Source organism: Lissotriton helveticus, chromosome 1_2 (assembly GCF_964261635.1).
Source record: "Lissotriton helveticus chromosome 1_2, aLisHel1.1, whole genome shotgun sequence".
In the NCBI taxonomy this organism is placed as follows: Eukaryota; Metazoa; Chordata; class Amphibia; order Caudata; family Salamandridae; genus Lissotriton; species Lissotriton helveticus.
The window spans coordinates 432,046,341-432,065,473 of record NC_136058.1 but is presented as its reverse complement, the minus strand read 5'-3'; the positions used below and the strand labels follow the sequence as shown (position 1 = coordinate 432,065,473).

At 51.4% G+C, this 19,133-nt stretch overlaps 1 protein-coding gene across 2 annotated transcripts in view; it reads right to left on the bottom strand.

Annotated features, from left to right (window-relative positions):
- LOC144807653 (uncharacterized) overlaps positions 1–16,739 on the bottom strand; it is a 425,807-nt gene extending 409,068 nt beyond the window's left edge. The window contains exons 1-2 of one of the 2 annotated variants that reach the window (XM_078673274.1): positions 16,283–16,739; positions 2,223–2,273 (exon numbers count right to left, since the gene is read on the bottom strand). The gene's annotated coding sequence lies outside the window, so the exon portion shown is untranslated. The remainder of the gene's footprint in view (positions 1–2,222; positions 2,274–16,282) is intronic. The other variant, XM_078673275.1, reaches the window with a different exon arrangement.
- Between the last annotated feature and the right edge of the window lie 2,394 nt (positions 16,740–19,133).

Sequence of the window (19,133 nt, the reverse complement as noted above, 5' to 3'; positions counted from 1 at the left end):
TGAGGATTTGCGGAGATGGAAACTGCTGGTACCGTTGTGGCTGGGTAGACTCAACGCGATAAAGATGTCCATCCTACCCAAACTTCTTTACTTATTCCAGTGCCTACCTACCCCAATCCCGCTTCATAATATAAGGGGTTTGCAGAGAGACTTAACCAACTTTATCTGGTGGGGAAGAGGCCACGATTCTCCCAGGCACTACTTATGGCGCCGCGGGATCATGGAGGGCTGGCATGTCCTAATTTGGTGGACTACTATTGGGCTGCCCATCTCCGCTTCATGATTGAGTGGGGCACCACGGAGAGTGAAAAGGGGTGGCTCCATATGGATAGAGCTGTGACTGGACATACCATCTGGGACTTGGCGTGGAAACATAAGGCAGGGCGTTCTCCGAGCGCCTACTTGGCGGTGCCCATGAAAACGGTGTTGGAGATATGGGACAGGATAGCGGTACGTAGGGGCCTCACGACTTTTCCTTCTCCGCACACCCCAATTGAGGGGAACCCGTGGTTTCCGCCGGCTCACCGGACTAGAGCCTTCCATAGGTGGTCTCAGGGCGATTGTAGGGTGCTTACAGACCTTTTTGACGGGGGCGCCCGTAAGACTTTCACCCACTGCAGGGAGGAATTTCGACTCCCGCCTGAGGCTGAGATGCAATATATCCAGCTGCGGCACTGGGTGCTGGCGGATGCGACGTACCAGGCGGCTACCCGTGCTTTTACCCCGTTCAGGCGGCTAGCGCGTTCTTGTACGGAAACGAAGGGCTTGATCTCCAAAATATATCAGATTCTGCAACACCCTCAAGTGCCGCCTTCCCAAGCCTATCAACAACGATGGCACTCTATTTTGGGTGCTGACGTCATATCAGCGCAGTGGCTCCGTCTGTGGCGGGATATACCTAGAGTGTATCGTAGCATACCGCAACAAGAAAACGCATATAAAATGATGACCCAGTGGTACTACACACCGCAGCGATTGCACAAAATGTTTCCAACCTCTTCTCCTGAATGCTGGAGGTGTCGATCTGCGCCTGGGGACTCTCTGCATGTCTGGTGGACCTGCCCCTTGATAACCGTCTTCTGGAAGGAGGTCCTGAGTCATATTAGGGGGGTCCTGGGGTTTCCTCTGCCTGATGCCGCTAGTACAGTGTTGCTGGGTGTCAAACCTGCGAATCTGCTGGCGCTGACCCGGAGTGATTGGATACTAGCGCTACAAATGCTGGGTGCTGCCAGACAACTCATCGCCCTGTACTGGAAGAAGAAGGAGGCGCCTCCCATTGCTGTGTGGTTTGTGAGACTCTGGCATGTCATCACCATGGAGCTACTTTCAGCTAGATTGCAGTCTCGCAACATGCGCTTTAAGGCGGTGTGGCAACCCCTGGTGAAATATTTGTGCAAAGTAGACCATGTGCGAAACATGCCCCCTAAGCTTAGGGCGCTGCGTTTAGTGGATGATGCTGTGCTTCCCCCTACATCGAACAGGCCTTTGCTATAACAGTCCTTGTGCCCGAGGTATAGAGCTTGGCGAGCGCTCCCGTTCTCTCCAAGGTTTGGAGCGGCAATCTTCCCCCTGTCTCCTCCACTGTACTCTAGGCCCTTTCTCTCCTCTTTTCTAATTCTTTCTCCTTACTCTCTTCGGCTGCCCTTTCTGTTCTGATGCCTCTCTTTTAGGCACCCTGTTACAGTTCGGACCACTCTGGTCCGGTAGTTCCATCAGTTCTAGTTCCTGGATTCCATTCGGCCCTAGGGGCTAGGCTATTATTGGCAGTCACTTCCCGGTATACCCTGGGTTTTTTCAGACGAGGCCGGCCCTATTGGGTTGTAGGCAGAACGCTGTGTATAATGCTATGACTTAAGTACACTCTCAATATTATAGTAGTGCATTTTCTCTGACGCGGCTGGCCCTTCTAGGGTTGTGGGCTTATCGCTGTGTATATGTCACTTCTATGGGTACTCCCTGTTTCGGGGGTGAAATAAAAATAGATTTGAATATTTAAAAAAATACGTTTTCCAAAATAAAACCTTACCTGCCCCGAACTGGTCTTAGGTCTCTTCTTGATCCCACGCCACAGTCACACACTACAATATCTTTCCCTTTAAACCGAAGATAACAGCCTACAATAAAAAAATACCCAAAAAGCAACAAAACTAGAAAATGCATTTCCAAAAGCTGCAAAAGAGAAACTGATAATACAAATGAACAATATTCAACTTTGTTGGTACCTTAGTAATGTGCTTACTTCTGGGCTTCACTCCATCTGCAGCAATAACGCTCTGAAAAGAGAAATTACTGCTGTGAGTCTCAGAGTCTTCAGTATTACTGGTCTCAGTCACGAAGACTGTGGTGTCGGAAGATAACTTTCTCTTATTTGGCTTCATAGATCCACCAGTCACGCCATCGCTATTAGCAGACAGGCCACTGTCAGCAGCATCATAACTTCAGGCAGACCAGCAAAGCGGATCTCACCACTCACATTGGGTGAACAGACTTGTCTCTGCTACATACATCCACTCTGTTCTCAAATTTGATTGGGGCTGTCAAAATGCAAAGAGCTGCAATATATTCCTCACACTTTCCTGACTACCTTGTTTTAAAAAGTTGTGACATTCAAGCGTGATTCTTGGTTCATCCCCAAGCTGAATTTTTTTAGAGGTTCTATTGCCATACAACTGTTGTCAGAATGAACTTTCAAAGCCATTCAATTAACCTAGGATCAACCCCCTGGTATCTAAGCACGGAACAGGCAGGCTTAACTTGAGGTAATATGTCAAATATTTATGCAGAAACCAAAAAAGTAAAAGTCAAAATGCAAAACAATAAAATAAAAAAATAAAAAATAGAAAAAAAAGTAAAATGTATTGAACAAAATGACAAAATCCAATAAGGGGAATGAGATATGAACTGTAACGCTGTAAGAATCACAAGGTGCCAATGGATGAGGGGCCCGGGCATGGATTAGTCTCTCTGGAGCTGACTGCCAAGTCTGAGTGAACTTGTTCTCCCAGTTCAGCAGGAAGTCACTATACCGGAGGAAGGGCTTTAAGTGGAATGAAAAACCTTGTGATGGCTCCCAGAGGGACGTGGTCAATGTAATGAAGGGCGTGGCTTAAAAACCCAAACTGAAAATCCATGCTCTGCATAGTGCGCCCCCCCCTCTGGTATTTTGCTGGTTCGCCATTCCATCCATATACAACAAGTAACATTACATCTATTACAAACCAGGACTATTGGCTTTGTCAATGGTTGTTAGTTGCATAAGATAAATACGCAACAGCGATGGCTTCAAAGCGCTGCAAGGGTGTAATGAGTGCTGCGAGGGTGTGATGGGTGCTGCGAGGTTGTGATGGGTGCTGCGAGGTTGTGATGGGTGCTGCGAGGGTGTGATGGGTGCTGCGAGGGTGTGATGGACGCTGCGAGGGTGTGATGGACGCTGCGAGGGTGTGATGGACGCTGCGAGGGTGTGATGGGCGCTGCGAGGGTGTGATGGGTGCTGCGAGGGTGTGATGGGTGCTGCGAGGGTGTGATGGACGCTGCGAGGGTGTGATGGACGCTGCGAGGGTGTGATGGACGCTGCGAGGGTGTGATGGGAGCTGCGAGGGTGTGATGGGCGCTGCAAGGGTGTGATGGGCGCTGCAAGGGTGTGATGGGCGCTGCAAGGGTGTGATGGGCGCTGCAAGGGTGTGATGGGCGCTGCAAGGGTGTGATGGGCGCTGCAAGGGTGTGATGGGCGCTGCAAGGGTGTGATGGGCGCTGCGAGTGTTTGATGGGCGCTGCAAGGGTGTGATGGGCGCTGCGGGTGTAATGGGTGCTGTGAGGATGTGAGAGGCGCTGTGGGGTGGTGAGAGGACGCTGTGAGGGGTGCTGCTGGGGATGAGAGTTACAAAAAACACAGTTGATGGACAGAATGTAGAACAATGTCATACATTCACCCCAGTACAAGGATCTGGGCCTAAATCCATCTTTTTTTGCACTCCACAACACCCTGGGTTAGACACTGGCTATATGCAAATCAGCTCTGACCCTTTGCCTCATGGGAAAAGTCCAGTCCGAACTACCAAGCCATGTCTTTCCCAGAACGGAATCAAGCATCCAAGGACCGGTTTCTGGCTATCAGCCTTCATTCAGCCTGGATAGCTTGACTCCAGTGGTGTGGAGAGCCTGGGACTCACGTCTGAGCATACCCAGCCCACTCGGGGTGAAAATTACAAAAACACAGTTGATGGACAGAATGTAGAACAATGTCATACATTCACCCCAGTACAAGGATCTGGGCCTAAATCCATCGTTTTTTTGCACTCCACAACACCCTGGGTTACACACTGGCTATATGCAAATCAGCTCTGACCCTTTGCCTCATGGGAAAAGTCCAGTCCGAACTACCAAGCCATGTCTTTCCCAGAACGGAATCAAGCATCCAAGGACCGGTTTCTGGCTATCAGCCTTCATTCAGCCTGGATAGCTTGACTCCAGTGGTGTGGAGAGCCTGGGACTCACGTCTGAGCATACCCAGCCCACTGGGGATGAGAGTGGCGCTACTAAGGGTGAGAGGGGCTCTGCTAGAGGTGAGAAAGAACTCCAGGTGGTGTGAAAGCTGCACTGCTTGAGCGAGAGAGGGCCTGGTGGGGGTAACAGATGTGCTGAAGAGGGAGCGAAAGGGCACTGTAGTAGACAAGCAGTAATTCGGGGGATCGAAGGGTAACACAGGGTTCGGGGACGGGGGCTGCAGAATGCAAGGGATGCCCTGCAAGGGGGGAGAGGGGACATTGCTGGTGGGAGAAGGGCACTGACGTGTACCTGGGAGCTGTGCACGAGAGGGGATCGCTGCAGACTTCATGGAGGGCATTGAAGAGGGGAGGCTGGGGGCACTACCACAGTAAGGAGTGCCATGGCAGTGGCTAACAACAACAAAAGGATGGAGCAGATAGTGTGATAAGTGTGTAAACAGGCGCTCCTCTGGTGTGAGATTGGATGCCCCACGGAGGGAGGCCGGGCAGCGCGTCACTGGTTGAAGGTGTAACTCGGGGGTGATCAGAGGTGCGCGTCTGGTAGTGAGCCGTCACAGTGAGAGCTTGAAAGGAGTGAGTTTGTATGGGGGGGTGGGGAGTCCCTGTCTACCGGGACTGTGTGTGCACGCGTGTGGTTGAGGTGTGAATAGGGCGCACACTGCAAGAAGTCACTGTGGGGAGAGTGGAAGTGTGCACGGGTGATAGTGAGTGTATGGAATCACCGTGTGAAGGTTTGTATCCGTGCAGGTGGTGAGGAAGCAAGGAGAGGGTGAACCAGTGTGTAATGACTGTCTGCTGGAGGGCTGTGTGCAGCGATAAAGGGCTGCTCGTTGAAGGTGTGTGCAGCGTGATTGTGAGGGGACTGTGAGTGCAGGTAGTGTCTGAGAACAACTGTCTGCCAGCAGTGCGTGATACGTCACCGATGCCCTGAAAACGCACTGGCGGTACATATATCGCTGTGACACCCCTCATGGAAAGTGCGTGTAAGGTGCGTGTCTTCAGAGAAATGTGTGCACCGGGAACCATTGTGCAGACGTTATATCAGAGGGAGTGTGTCAGTGAGATTGTGCATAGAGAGGCTTCTTGCAGAAAGTCACTACAACAAAGTGTGTGCAGGGGGAGTGCGTGTATGGGGGTCACCAGCTAGGAAGTCACCACAGCCGATTAGGAAGTCAATGCAAGAAAAGTGTGTGCAAAGGGGGTCACCAGCTAGGTAGCCACTAGCCACTGCAGGGAGAGTGCGTGCAGGGTGAGTGAATGCATGGTGAATACCAGCTAGGAAGTCACAGCAAGGAAAGTGTGTGCAAGGTAAGTACGTGCAGGGGGGGTCACTGGTTAGGAAGTTATTGCGACAAAAGTGTGTGCAGGGTGAAGGCATGCATGGGGGTCACCAGCTAGGAAGTCGCTTTAAGGAAAGTGTTTGCAGGGTGAGTGCATGCATGTGGGTCACCAGCTGGGAAGTCGCTTTAAGGAAAGTGTGTGCAGGATGAGTGCATGCATGGGGGGGTTACTGGCTTGAAAGTTATGTGGCCTACACTGTCATCCACTCGAAAGGGTGTTCTGTTCTGTATTATTACATGTGTGGTATACGAGGGTCCGAGTAGGATTGCATGCCATGAGTAAGCAGGGGGCAGTTATTCCGCAGCTGTTTACTCCTGCCGCTCATGAGTATTCTAAGGTATGGGTAATCCACACGCACAGGGGTGTAATCACTCAGAAAAACACAGCAGGCCGCACATGATGAATACCACTTTAATTTGACATGTCCCAAAGACAGCTCTGTGATCAAGAACAGAGAATGGTGCATGTGTGCGTGCTTACGTGCGTGTGTGGGGATTGACCTAGAGTAAAATGTCAATGTCTGTGTTCCCTCACAGATTTTCTGTAATTTTCGCCAATACTGCGCTTAACCCCTTCGACGCTCATGACGAGCTGGGCTCGTCATGCAGTAGCCTGCTCACACGCTCATGACGAGCCCAGCTCGTCATGAATAATGGGTTTTTGTAAACGCCCAGCACACGGCTGTAAATCGCCTAGCATCGATGCGGTTAAGGACCCTAGCTCGCGAAGATATCTGCTTGTGGGTTATTATGTTAACATTTTAAATGCTGCACCTTTTAATTTGTTCCGATATGAAAAGATCATTAACCCGCACCGGCTTTGATAATGGGAAGGAAAGCATTTTTAAAGGGAACTTGCGAGAAAGTAGCTCTTTTTCGAGGAAATATTGTTTATTTGTGGCGGATTGCTGTGTTCAAGTTGTACATTTGGGAAAAACCTGATCTATGAAAAGGCCAATATTCGTGATGTCCATAAAACTTAAATCTGGTAGTAAACATCTGGCACACTCCGAGATGCAAGTAACACTGAATGGCCTGTCCCAAACAAAATACTGGCTGCGCACGGAGTTTGCAACGCGTGGGACGTGATCGTCCACGGGTAAAATCGATATAAAGCAAGGATTTTGACTTCAGCGTGTATTTATAGCTCCTGGGAATTCTGTGCCACATGTCCACCACCACCATGTCCACCACGTCCACCCCCACCACGTCCACCACCACATCTACCACAACCACGCCCACCACCACCATGTCCACCACCACCATGTCCACCACCATCACCACGTCCACCACCAGGTCCACATCAACCACTACCATGGCCAACACCACCACATCCACTACCACCACCACATCCACTACCACCACCACATCCACCACCACCATGTCCACCACCACCACGTCCACCACCACCACTACGCCCATCAACACCACATCCACCACCACTACGTCCACCACAACCATGTCCACCACCACTACGTCCACCACAACCATGTCCACCACCACTACGTTCACCACCACCATGTCCACCACCACCACATCGTCCACCACCACCACATCCACCTCCACCTCCTCCACCACCACCACATCTACTACCACCATGTCCACCACATACACCACCACCACGTCCACCACCACCATGTCCACCACCATCAGGTCTACCACCACCACGTCCATCACCACCACGTCCATCGCCACCATGTACACAACCACCACGTACACAACCACCATGTCCACCACCACCACGTTCATCACCACCACAACGTGACCACCACCACCACCACGTCCACCACAACCACATCCACTAACAACATCACCTCCACCACCACGTCCACCACATCCACCACTACATCCACCACCACCACCTCCTTCACCACCACCACATCCACCACCTCCACCACGTCCACAACCACCTCCACCACCACCACGTCCATCACCACCATGTCCACAACATCCACCACTGTGTCCACCATCACCATGTCCATCACACCACCACCACCACCACAGCCACCATGAGTCCACCCCACCACATCCACGTCCACACCCCACATCCACCACCCCCACATCCACCACCAGCGCGTCCAACACCACCATGTCCACCACGCCACATCCACCACTGCCACATCCACCAACACCTCCACCACCACCACCACGTCCACAACCACCACCTCCCCCACCACCACCATGTCCACCACCACTACATCCACCACCACCAGGTCCACCACATCCACCACCACCACATCCACCACGAGACCACCACCACATCCACGTCCACCACCAACACCACGTCCACCACCACATCCACCATCACTACATCCACCACCACCACCATGTCCACCACCACCATGTCCATCACCACATCCACCACGAGGCCACCACCACGTCTACCACCACCACGTCCACCACCACCATGTCCATCACCACCACCACGTCCACCACGAAGCCACCACCACGTCTACCACCACAACATCCACCACCACCACCCCCACATCCACCACCGCGTCCACCACCACCGCGTCCATCACCACCACCACGTCCACAACCACCACCATGTCCATCACCACCACATCCATCACCACGTCCACCCCCATGTCCACCACCACCACCACCTCCACCACCACCACCACACCCACCACCACCACCACTACCACCATGTCCACCACGTCCACCACTACCATGTCCACCACCACCGCCACATCCATGTCCACCACCACCGCCACGTCCACCACCACACCAACTTCCATCACCACCACGTCCACTACCACCACGTCCACTACCATCATGTCCACCACCACTACGTCCATCACCATCACCACATCCACCATCACCACACCTACCACCACCACATCCACCACCACATCCACCACCACCACATCCATGTCCTCCTCCTCCACCACGTCCACCCCCACATCCACCACCCCCACATCCACCACCACCGCGTCCAACACCACCACGTCCACCACGCCACATCCACCACTGCCACATCCACCAACACCTCCACCACCACCACCACGTCCACAACCACCACCTCCACCACCTCCTCCACCACCACCATGTCCACCACCACTATGTCCACCACTACCAGGTCCACCACGTCCACCACCACGTCCACCACCACCAACACAGCCACCACCACATCCACCACGAGACCACCACCACATCCACGTCCACCACCACGTCCACCACCACAATGTCCACCACCACCACCATGTCCATCACCACCCCCACGGCCACCACCACATCCACCACGAGGCCACCACCACGTCTACCACCACCACATCCACGTCCACCACCACCATGTCCATCACCACCACCAAGTCCACCACCACATCCACCACCACCAACACGTCCACCACCACTACGTCCACCACCATCATGTCCACCACCACTACGTCCACCACCATGTCCACCACCACCACGTACGCCACCACACCCACCACCATCACCACCACGTCCACCATCACCACACCCACCACCACCACGTCCAGCACCACTACCACCATCACCACATCCGCCACCACCATGTCCACCACCACCACATCCATCACCAACACGTCCATCACCACCATGTCCAAAACCACCATGTCCACATCCACCACCCCCACCACCACCACGTCCACAACCACGTCCACCACCACCATGTCTACCACGTAGACCACATCTACCACCACCACCACCCCATCCATGTCCTCCACCACCACATCCACCACTACCATGTCCACCACCAACACCACCACATCCACCACCACCTCCACCACGTCCACCACCACCACGTCCACTACCATCATGTCCACCACCACTACGTCCATCACCATGACCACATGCACCATCACCACACCTACCACCACCACATCCACCACCACATCCACCACCACATCCACCACCACATCCACCACCACCACATCCATCTCCACCACGTCCATCACCACCATGTCCAAAACCACCACCACGTCCATCACCACATCGACCACCACCACCACTACTTCCACCACCACCGTGTGCACCACCACCACCACATCCACCTCCACCACCACGTCCACCTCCACCACTACCACCATGTCCACCACATCTACCACCACCACCACCACGTCTACCACCACCATGTCCACCACGTCCACCACCACCATGTCCACCACCATCACCACGTCCACCACCACCACGTCCACCACCATCACCACATCCACCAACATGTCCACCACATCCACCAACACCACATCCACCACCCCGTCCACCACCACCACCATGTCCACCACCACCACCGCATCCACCAACATGTCCATCACCACCACCACATCCACCACCATGTCCACCACCACCACCACTACCTCGTGCACCACCACCATATCCATCACGTTCACCACCACCATGTCCACCATCACCACCACGACACTCACCTGCACCAACACCCCGTCCACCAGCACCAAACGCAACACCACCACATCCACCACCACTACTACCACCGCCACATCCACCACCATCTCATCCAGTACCACCACATCCACTACCACCACCACGTACACCACTACCACATCCACCACCACGTCCACTACTACCACGTCCACCACCACCACGTCCTCCACCACCACCACGTCCATTACCATCACGTCCACCACCACCACGTCCACCACCACCATGTCCACCACCACCACGTCCACCACCACCACGTCCACCACGTCCACCACCACCACGTCCACCACCACCGCGTCCACCACCACCGCGTCCACCACCACCACATCTGACACCACCATGTCCACCATCACCATGTCCACCACATCCACCACCACAATGTCCACCACCATGTCCACCACCACCACGTCCACCACAACCACTAACACACAACACCACGTTCACCACCACGTCCACCACCATCATGTCCACCACCACAACATCCACCACCACCACATCCACAACCACCACATCCACCACCACCTCCACCACGTCCACCACCACCATGTCCACCACCACCACCACGTTCACCACGAGGCCACCACCAAGTCTACCACCACCACGTCCACCACCACCACGCCACCACCACCACATCCGCATCCACCACCATGTCCACCACCACATCCACCATCACGTCCACACCCACATCTACCACCACCATGTCCACCACCACCACGTCCACCACCGCGTCCACCACCACTGTGTCCAACACCACCTCGTCCATCACCACCTCGTCCATCACCACCACGTCCACCACCAACAAGTCTACATCCACCATGTCCACCACAATGTTCACCACCACCAGCATATCCACCACCACCACGTCCACCACAACCAAGTCTACCACCACCACATCCACCACCACGTCCACCACCACCACCACATCCACCACCACCATGTCCACCACCTTAATTTCCTATGCAATGAATAACGTTAACAGATTTTTCAGTGGCGCATATGCAGAAAAGTCCTCTTCCTGTTGGAAATTAAGAGAAACTTAACCCCTCACCCAAACAATACATTTACGAAAAAAATGGACTGAATGAGAGCCGGGGCCTGCGGCCTTTGTGCTACAGTAATATTACACCTGGCGGCCAAGAAACCAAGCGCGTAGAAGCCCTGAGAGCACGGCCGCCGCGCTGCAGATGCACGCACCGCGGCGGCCATCTGTGGGTACTGCCCCGGTAGCTCGCGTGGTTTAATGTAACAGGCCATTGGCTTTGAATAGATCCCACGGGCTTCCCAGGGGCGGGATACACTTACAGGGGTAGATTTAATCTTCCATGAAAAATCCGTGGGATGCCAGTGGATCATGGGACAAACAGTATATGTCCATCTTCACTATTGACCCAGTAATGCACACCAGAACCGGAGTCCTCAACGACAACTGTTGCAATCAAACCACACACACAGGTATCTAGGTCATCAATAGGATTGCTTCTGTTGTGGGGTGGGTAGGGGGAATTCCATAAATCTAATGCCATTTGAATATAATTGAATTGGAGACGTTACAATAAGGACAATAATACTTCAAGGAAGTAAGCGGCCACTGAGGCATTTATGCACACACCTGTTTATTTGTTGACAGGAAAATACACTATGCAAAATGTTTCAGTAACTGACAGCTTTTGGTTAATCCTGGGCAGAATCATTCATATTCAAACTTTGTTGACAACGAATTAGAAATGTATGGTTGTGTGTACAGCGCCGTAGGCCATAAGGGCCCACACAAAAGCTTCAAATTTAAGTTTTCTAATGTTACTAAAAAGACCATGGGACTGAAGATAACAAGCATTTGCAATGTAACAGGTAGCGCATTTACACAAGTTTAAGCTATTGGGATTGTAAATGACAAAGCATTTTATTTATGTTTTGAAACCCAAAACATAAATAAAAGGCATTGTCATTTACAATGCCAATAGCTCAAACTTGCGTAAATGTGAGACCAATTTCATTGCAAATGCTTGTTCCAGTTTGTTTTGTGTCCAAACACCCATTTGGTAGCAAGTAGCAGGTTTACTCCAACTGCCTGGTATTTAGTAAACATCAAATGAATTGCTAGTGAGCTGCCAACTATCAGGGTCGCACTGAGATAGAGAATATTTACGGGCACCAAAATAAAAATGCTCACCATTAGTGAATAGCTGAAGAAGTGGCATCTATAAGCTAACTGTAATGCACAGCTATCATGCAAAAAGAAAATAATAATAGACTACTGCATAGAATATCTGTGCAATGCAGTATAAAAAGTACATAGATATGCAAGTCAGATTCAGAGAGCACTATATTCATTCTATATCATGCATTACAATATTTTAGCTTTCTCCCACTGGAAACTTGCTCTGCCCAATAAAAGTCAATGTTAACATGTTCCCCCACGTTTCATTAAAACTCTCCTACATTGTTGTACCAAAATACATTTAAGACTTCTTTATTCATGTACATGAGGGTATACGCTGCTCATGTGTGTGCTTATATTACGTGAATGGCGGTTCATTACCATTAAAGAGAGGTATAATAACCTTGCAATGTCCCTCTCTGTGACATTACTGCACACTGACATTTGACACAGCAGACACCATCCCACATGCATACATTCGACCCAGCAGACACCATCCCACATGCATACATTTGACACATGCATACATTTAACACAGCAGACACCATCCCAATGCATACATTTGACACAGCAGACACCATCCCACATGCATACATTCGACCCAGCAGACACCATCCCACATGCATACATTTGACACATGCATACATTTAACACAGCAGACACCATCCCAATGCATACATTTGACACAGCAGACACCATCCCACATGCATACATTCGACACAACAGACACCATCCCACATGCATACATTTGACACAGCAGACACCATCCCACATGCATACATTCGACCCAGCAGACACCATCCCACATGCATACATTTGACACAACAGACACCATCCCACATGCATACATTCGACCCAGCAGACACCATCCCACATGCATACATTTGACACATGCATACATTTAACACAGCAGACACCATCCCAATGCATACATTTGACACAGCAGACACCATCCCACATGCATACATTCGACCTAGCAGACACCATCCCACATGCATACATTTGACACATGCATACATTTAACACAGCAGACACCATCCCAATGCATACATTTGACACAGCAGACACCATCCCACATGCATACATTCGACACAACAGACACCATCCCACATGCATACATTTGACACAACAGACACCATCCCACATGCATACATTCGACCCAGCAGACACCATCCCACATGCATACATTTGACACATGCATACATTTAACACAGCAGACACCATCCCAATGCATACATTTGACACAGCAGACACCATCCCACATGCATACATTCGACCCAGCAGACACCATCCCACATGCATACATTTGACACATGCATACATTTAACACAGCAGACACCATCCCAATGCATACATTTGACACAGCAGACACCATCCCACATGCATACATTCGACACAGCAGACACCATCCCACATGCATACATTCGACCCAGCAGACACCATCCCACATGCATACATTTGACACATGCATACATTTAACACAGCAGACACCATCCCAATGCATACATTTGACACAGCAGACACCATCCCACATGCATACATTCGACACAACAGACACCATCCCACATGCATACATTTGACACAACAGACACCATTCCACATGCATACATTCGACACAGCAGACACCATCCCACATGTATACATTTGCTACAGTGGCACTTTCAGGGCTGGGACCCAAGGGCCCCCTTCTACTCTGTGGGTAGGGAGGGTGTTGTCATACCCTTGCCCTTAACGTCCGTAGATACCTATATCTAGGTTGGCAGCCGGCAGCTTTTGTGTTTTTTACAAAGACTGTATACGGTCTTTTCTGACCCACATTGGTCCCTTGCCCACTCGGGCCAATCCATAACACGTGGCATATCAGGTTGGAGACACGTGTAGACGTCGCTTGCGCGGGTAAGTTTAAAACTCAGCATCACGATAGGGAGACCTGTTTTATTTATTTCAATGGTATGATTTTACTGTAATGAGAGTTAAGGTTTGAAGATACTATATCCAAGCGACAATATAAATGTGTTTAGAGTGGCAGCCGGTAACCTTTGTGTTTGGTAAAGACTGTATTCAGTCTTTTCTCACCCACATTGGTCCCTTGGCCACTTGGGCCAAACCGTAGCATTTCGGGCATTAACAATTGCCTATACTAATTTCTAGTATGTCTACTAAGCGATATTTGACCGAGGGTTGAATTTAATTCAGCCGCAAAATAACATATAGATATAGAGGCTCTCAGTTCCTTTTTCCCTCTAGTTCAGCGTTGATAGGGACACTTCGATTGTTTTCTCGGTATTGGTAATGACTGTATGATATACTCAGGCCAAACTAAGAAACCCAAAAATATAGTTTATTAACATCGACTACAGTGTGATATCTTTGGGTAGTCATAGATCAGTGCGTCACTTTGTATCAATCAGTTGGATGCTGAGGATACGTAAAGAGTGGTCTCGCATTTTGTTTATATTGTAGTGGTCCATGATATCAGAACAAGGGACAACAGCCATCCATCGACTGTAGAAGCATCTCTGATAAGGGACTGATTTTTAAGCGGACACAGGTAATGAGTATAGGCTCAGACATATCAATATTGAGTAAACTATGCTTTTCGGTCAACCACATAGTTACCCCTTGATTTACCTTTGTAATGTGCAGTGTACCGCAGACAGAGAATATAGGAATAAAAGGTCATCACCTGTGGACTGACTGTCAAGCGTATACAGGAAGAAGCATCTCCGATAAGGGACTGATTTTTAAGCGGACACAGGTAATGAGTATAGGCTCCTAGATATCAATATTGAGTAAACCATGCTTTTCGGTCAATATATATTTCGGAGAATATATTGATAAAAGGTCATCACCTGTGGACCGATAGTAATGTGTATGGACTCTTAGATACAAATATTAACCACTTGGCTGCTAAGGGGTGTGCGAGGGGTTCCATTGACTTTCCATTGAAATCAATGGAAAGTCCATGACGAGTTACCCTTGTCATTAGCGCTGAAGGGGTTAAGAAAGTGAAGTATTGTGTGTTTATCTCCATAGTTATCTTCTTGTCTATCCCTTGTGTGTGTAGTTTCCACATTCACCAAGGCCTTCAACATTAGGATCACTCGCGCTAGGCTCAGGTGCTTTTTGTGGCAAATATGTCTTGTCACATCTAGTGATCTATGTGAACAGGAAAGGCAGAGCTTTCCTCTTAAAATAGAAAATGCAGAAGAGAGAGAATTAAACATAAAGTGTCCAAGTGTCCATCTCTCTTTCCAGACCCCTGGATCATTCTAGAACCAGGCCTCTTTGTACTTTCTAGCAGTCATTGTTTCTTAGCGTTCGAGATAAAATACCCTGAGAGTTTCTTAACAAGGTTGACTATTAGGTATAAATAAATAAATAAATATAAAAGCAAAATCGAGCAGCTTTGTAAGCTAAATACCAGATATTCTGTCTCATAAAACAGACTCCCTCTGATACCATGTCCCTCCTGCTCTTCATTAAACGTGTGGACCCGCGGGGTCAGAGGCCTCCCTCCCCTCTGCTCGTGCTCCGGTCCGTGGGGGCTGCGGGGGCTCCCCGGGGGCACCGGCCGCCTGTGAGGAGTGGGGCCCGGTGTGTTATTCCCCCAAGAGTGACGCGCGCGCTCACGCCGCTGCACGAGCTACCATCGCGCGCGAGAACAAAACATGGCGTCTCACGGCCGCGCACGCGCAGGACCACGCGTCACAGCTGCGCACGTGCGAGGCGAAGACCCTACTTCCCATCACCGAGTGAGGACCTTGCACGGAGCGCAGCCTATGACCTGCTGTAGATAGAGGACGCCCAGCCTCAGTGCGCATGCGCAGAGCAAAGACACGCACGCTCCAAAGAGAAGCTCTGCCCTGACATACCTCTCACCCTGTGCTGTGGCGCGAGGCGCCTCGTGCTCCGCGGCGGGGGGCAGCTGTTGCTTCTCACTCGTTGTGTCCCCGCGCGGACACCGTCATTGTTGTGCTTCTTTGTGTCCCTGCTCGGACCCCGTCCCACCGGTGCTGGCTCAGAGGTGTGGCCCTTCCCTGCGCTCCGTGCTGTCGGGGCCTGTGCTGCGCTCCGTGCTGTCGGGGCCTGTGCTGCGCTCCGTGCTGTGAATCTCTCTTGCAACGACTTCTGGAGTTGGATTGCCCTAACAGCGGCGTCTGTCCTCGGCGCACGCGCAGTTAATCCAAGGCCTCTTTAATCCACGCTAGGGAAAGCAGTGTCTATCTCCAGCGCATGCGCAGTTAATCCATGGCCTCTTTGCGGTGTCTGTCCCCAGCGCATGCGCAGTTGTCAACGAACAGCCTCGTCTCCCCGCGCTCATAGTTCAGGCCGGGCGTTACACAAAGACAAAGCTTAACACGACCCACAGCAGGGAGCCCAGGACCCACAGCAGGGAGCCAGACCCCCACAGCAGGGAGCCCAGGACCCACAGCAGGGAGCCAGACCCCCACAGCAGGGAGCCAGACCCCCACAGCAGGGAGCCCAGGCCCCACAGCAGGGAGCCCAGGCCCCACAGCAGGGAGCCCAGGCCCCACAGCAGGGAGCCCAGGCCCCACAGCAGGGAGCCCAGGCCCCACAGCAGGGAGCCAGACCCCCACAGCAGGGAGCCAGACCCCCACAGCAGGGAGCCCAGGCCCCACAGCAGGGAGCCCAGGCCCCACAGCAGGGAGCCCAGGCCCCACAGCAGGGAGCCCAGGCCCCACAGCAGGGAGCCAGACCCCCACAGCAGGGAGCCCAGGCCCCACAGCAGGGAGCCCAGGCCCCACAGCGGGGAGCCCAGGACCCACAGCAGGGAGCCCAGGACCACAGCAGGGAGCCCAGGACCCACAGCAGGGAGCCCAGGTGAGGCCCGACCCCAGGAGGGACCAGAGCACCACATTGAACCCCAGGTGAGGCCATAAGGTACAAAGAGTGTCTGCTGCTGGAGGGTCTCGAGCCTGCTCTCCGGGGTTCATTTGTTGTTGTTGCATCGATCCTTAGACATGATTATTTTGTATCAGTGCTCATTGGCCCTCTCTGCTGGAGTTGGGTCGCTCTTTTCAAGGCCTCAGCAAACGGTGACAAGTCTGTGATGAGAAGATCGACTTGAATCCCGTTTGTGGCTTTCACTGGAGTAAAGGGAGCAGCCCCGTCAATCGAAAGTGAAAGAACGCACTCCCAGGCAGCACCGCCTGCGCCTCATTGCACCTGGGCCTGCACAGCATCATCTGATGAGGCTAAAACTCCCCAAATATGACTCAACCTCACCAGGGCCTCAGTGACCAGGCAGCACCGACTGCGCCTCATTGCACCTGGGCCTGCACAGCATTACTGATGAGGCTAAAACTCCCCCAAATATGTCTCAACCTCACTAGGGCCTCAGTAACAAGGCAGCGGTCAGCCGATGCCCACCAGGTAAACAAGCATTGGCATCGCCAGTAGGTCTGGGCCTGCACAGCATTACTGATGAGGCTAAAACTCCCCCAAATATGTCTCAACCTCACTAGGGCCTCAGCAACCAGGCAGCGGTCAGCCAATGCCCATCAGGTAAACAAGCATTGACATCGCCAGTAGGTCTCGCCTCTGGGACCTTATACGTGTTTAGTTATCCAGCACAATATCCTTGGTGCAACAACATCAACTGTTGCATGGCGAAACACGTATAAAGTCCCAAAGGTGCGACCTATTGGCTATGCCAATGCTTCTTTTCATTGGTTCCTGTTTGTGCCTTTTAGAGATGCAAGCTTCTGTTTCGTCCTCGTGTCTAACTACTTCCGCCTTTTGTTGATCTAGATCACGGGTACTCACAAACATTTTCTCGGGGCCGCAAAGTTTGGTCTATGGTGTGACCGAGGGCCGCCCTGATGCCAGCGGGGTGTAAAGCCGGGGTAGGAAAACAAAGCATGTATATCTAGTGGCTGCCTTTAAGAATGAAGGTGTTCCTAAAGTTAAAGGCCTAGTTACTTCCTTTTCCTAACTGCAATTAACCTTTAAATATGTGTTTGCTGTATATGTATGTTTCTTGTTCATGTTAGTTCTGACTCGAGCAGTGCTGCTGCTGCCCAGGGGTCCGCAAGTAAAGACCTGAAGGGCTTTTTGCGGCCCCCGGGCCGTACTTTGAGTATCACTGATCTAGATCCTCCCGGCGACCACCCCAGCTACATGTGTATTGCCATGTTCTTCGAAAAGGGGTCGCAGTTGAGCAGACAGGCTTGTCAAGTCTTCAAGGAAGTGTGAGTGTGACGAGGCTGGTGTATTTATTCACCACTTAACTAATCAGTCTCCTGTCCCTCCGTCCTCACGTGAGCCACAATTTGTGACACATTTGTTATTTTAAGGATTGTAATAACATCACTTTTGTATATTTAAGTCCATACAGATACTGAAAACAGCAAACCACAAGTACAAAAATGAAAAGTACAGGGGGCACGAGCCCTAAACAAAACAAAAAATAGGTTTTAGAGGGGCAGGGTTTGCAAATTAGCATAGGCAGTGTGCAGTAATGTCACAGAGAGGGACATTGCAAGTCTAATATGCCTCTCTTTAATGGTAATGAACCGTGATTCATGTAATATAAGCACGCACATGAGCAGCGTATACCCTCATGTACATGAATAAAGAAGGCTTAAATGTATTTTGGTACAACAATGTGGGGGAGTTTTAATGAAACGGGGAACATGTTAACATTGACTTTCATTGGGCAAAGCAAGTTTCCAGTGGGAGAAAGCTAAAATATTGTAATGC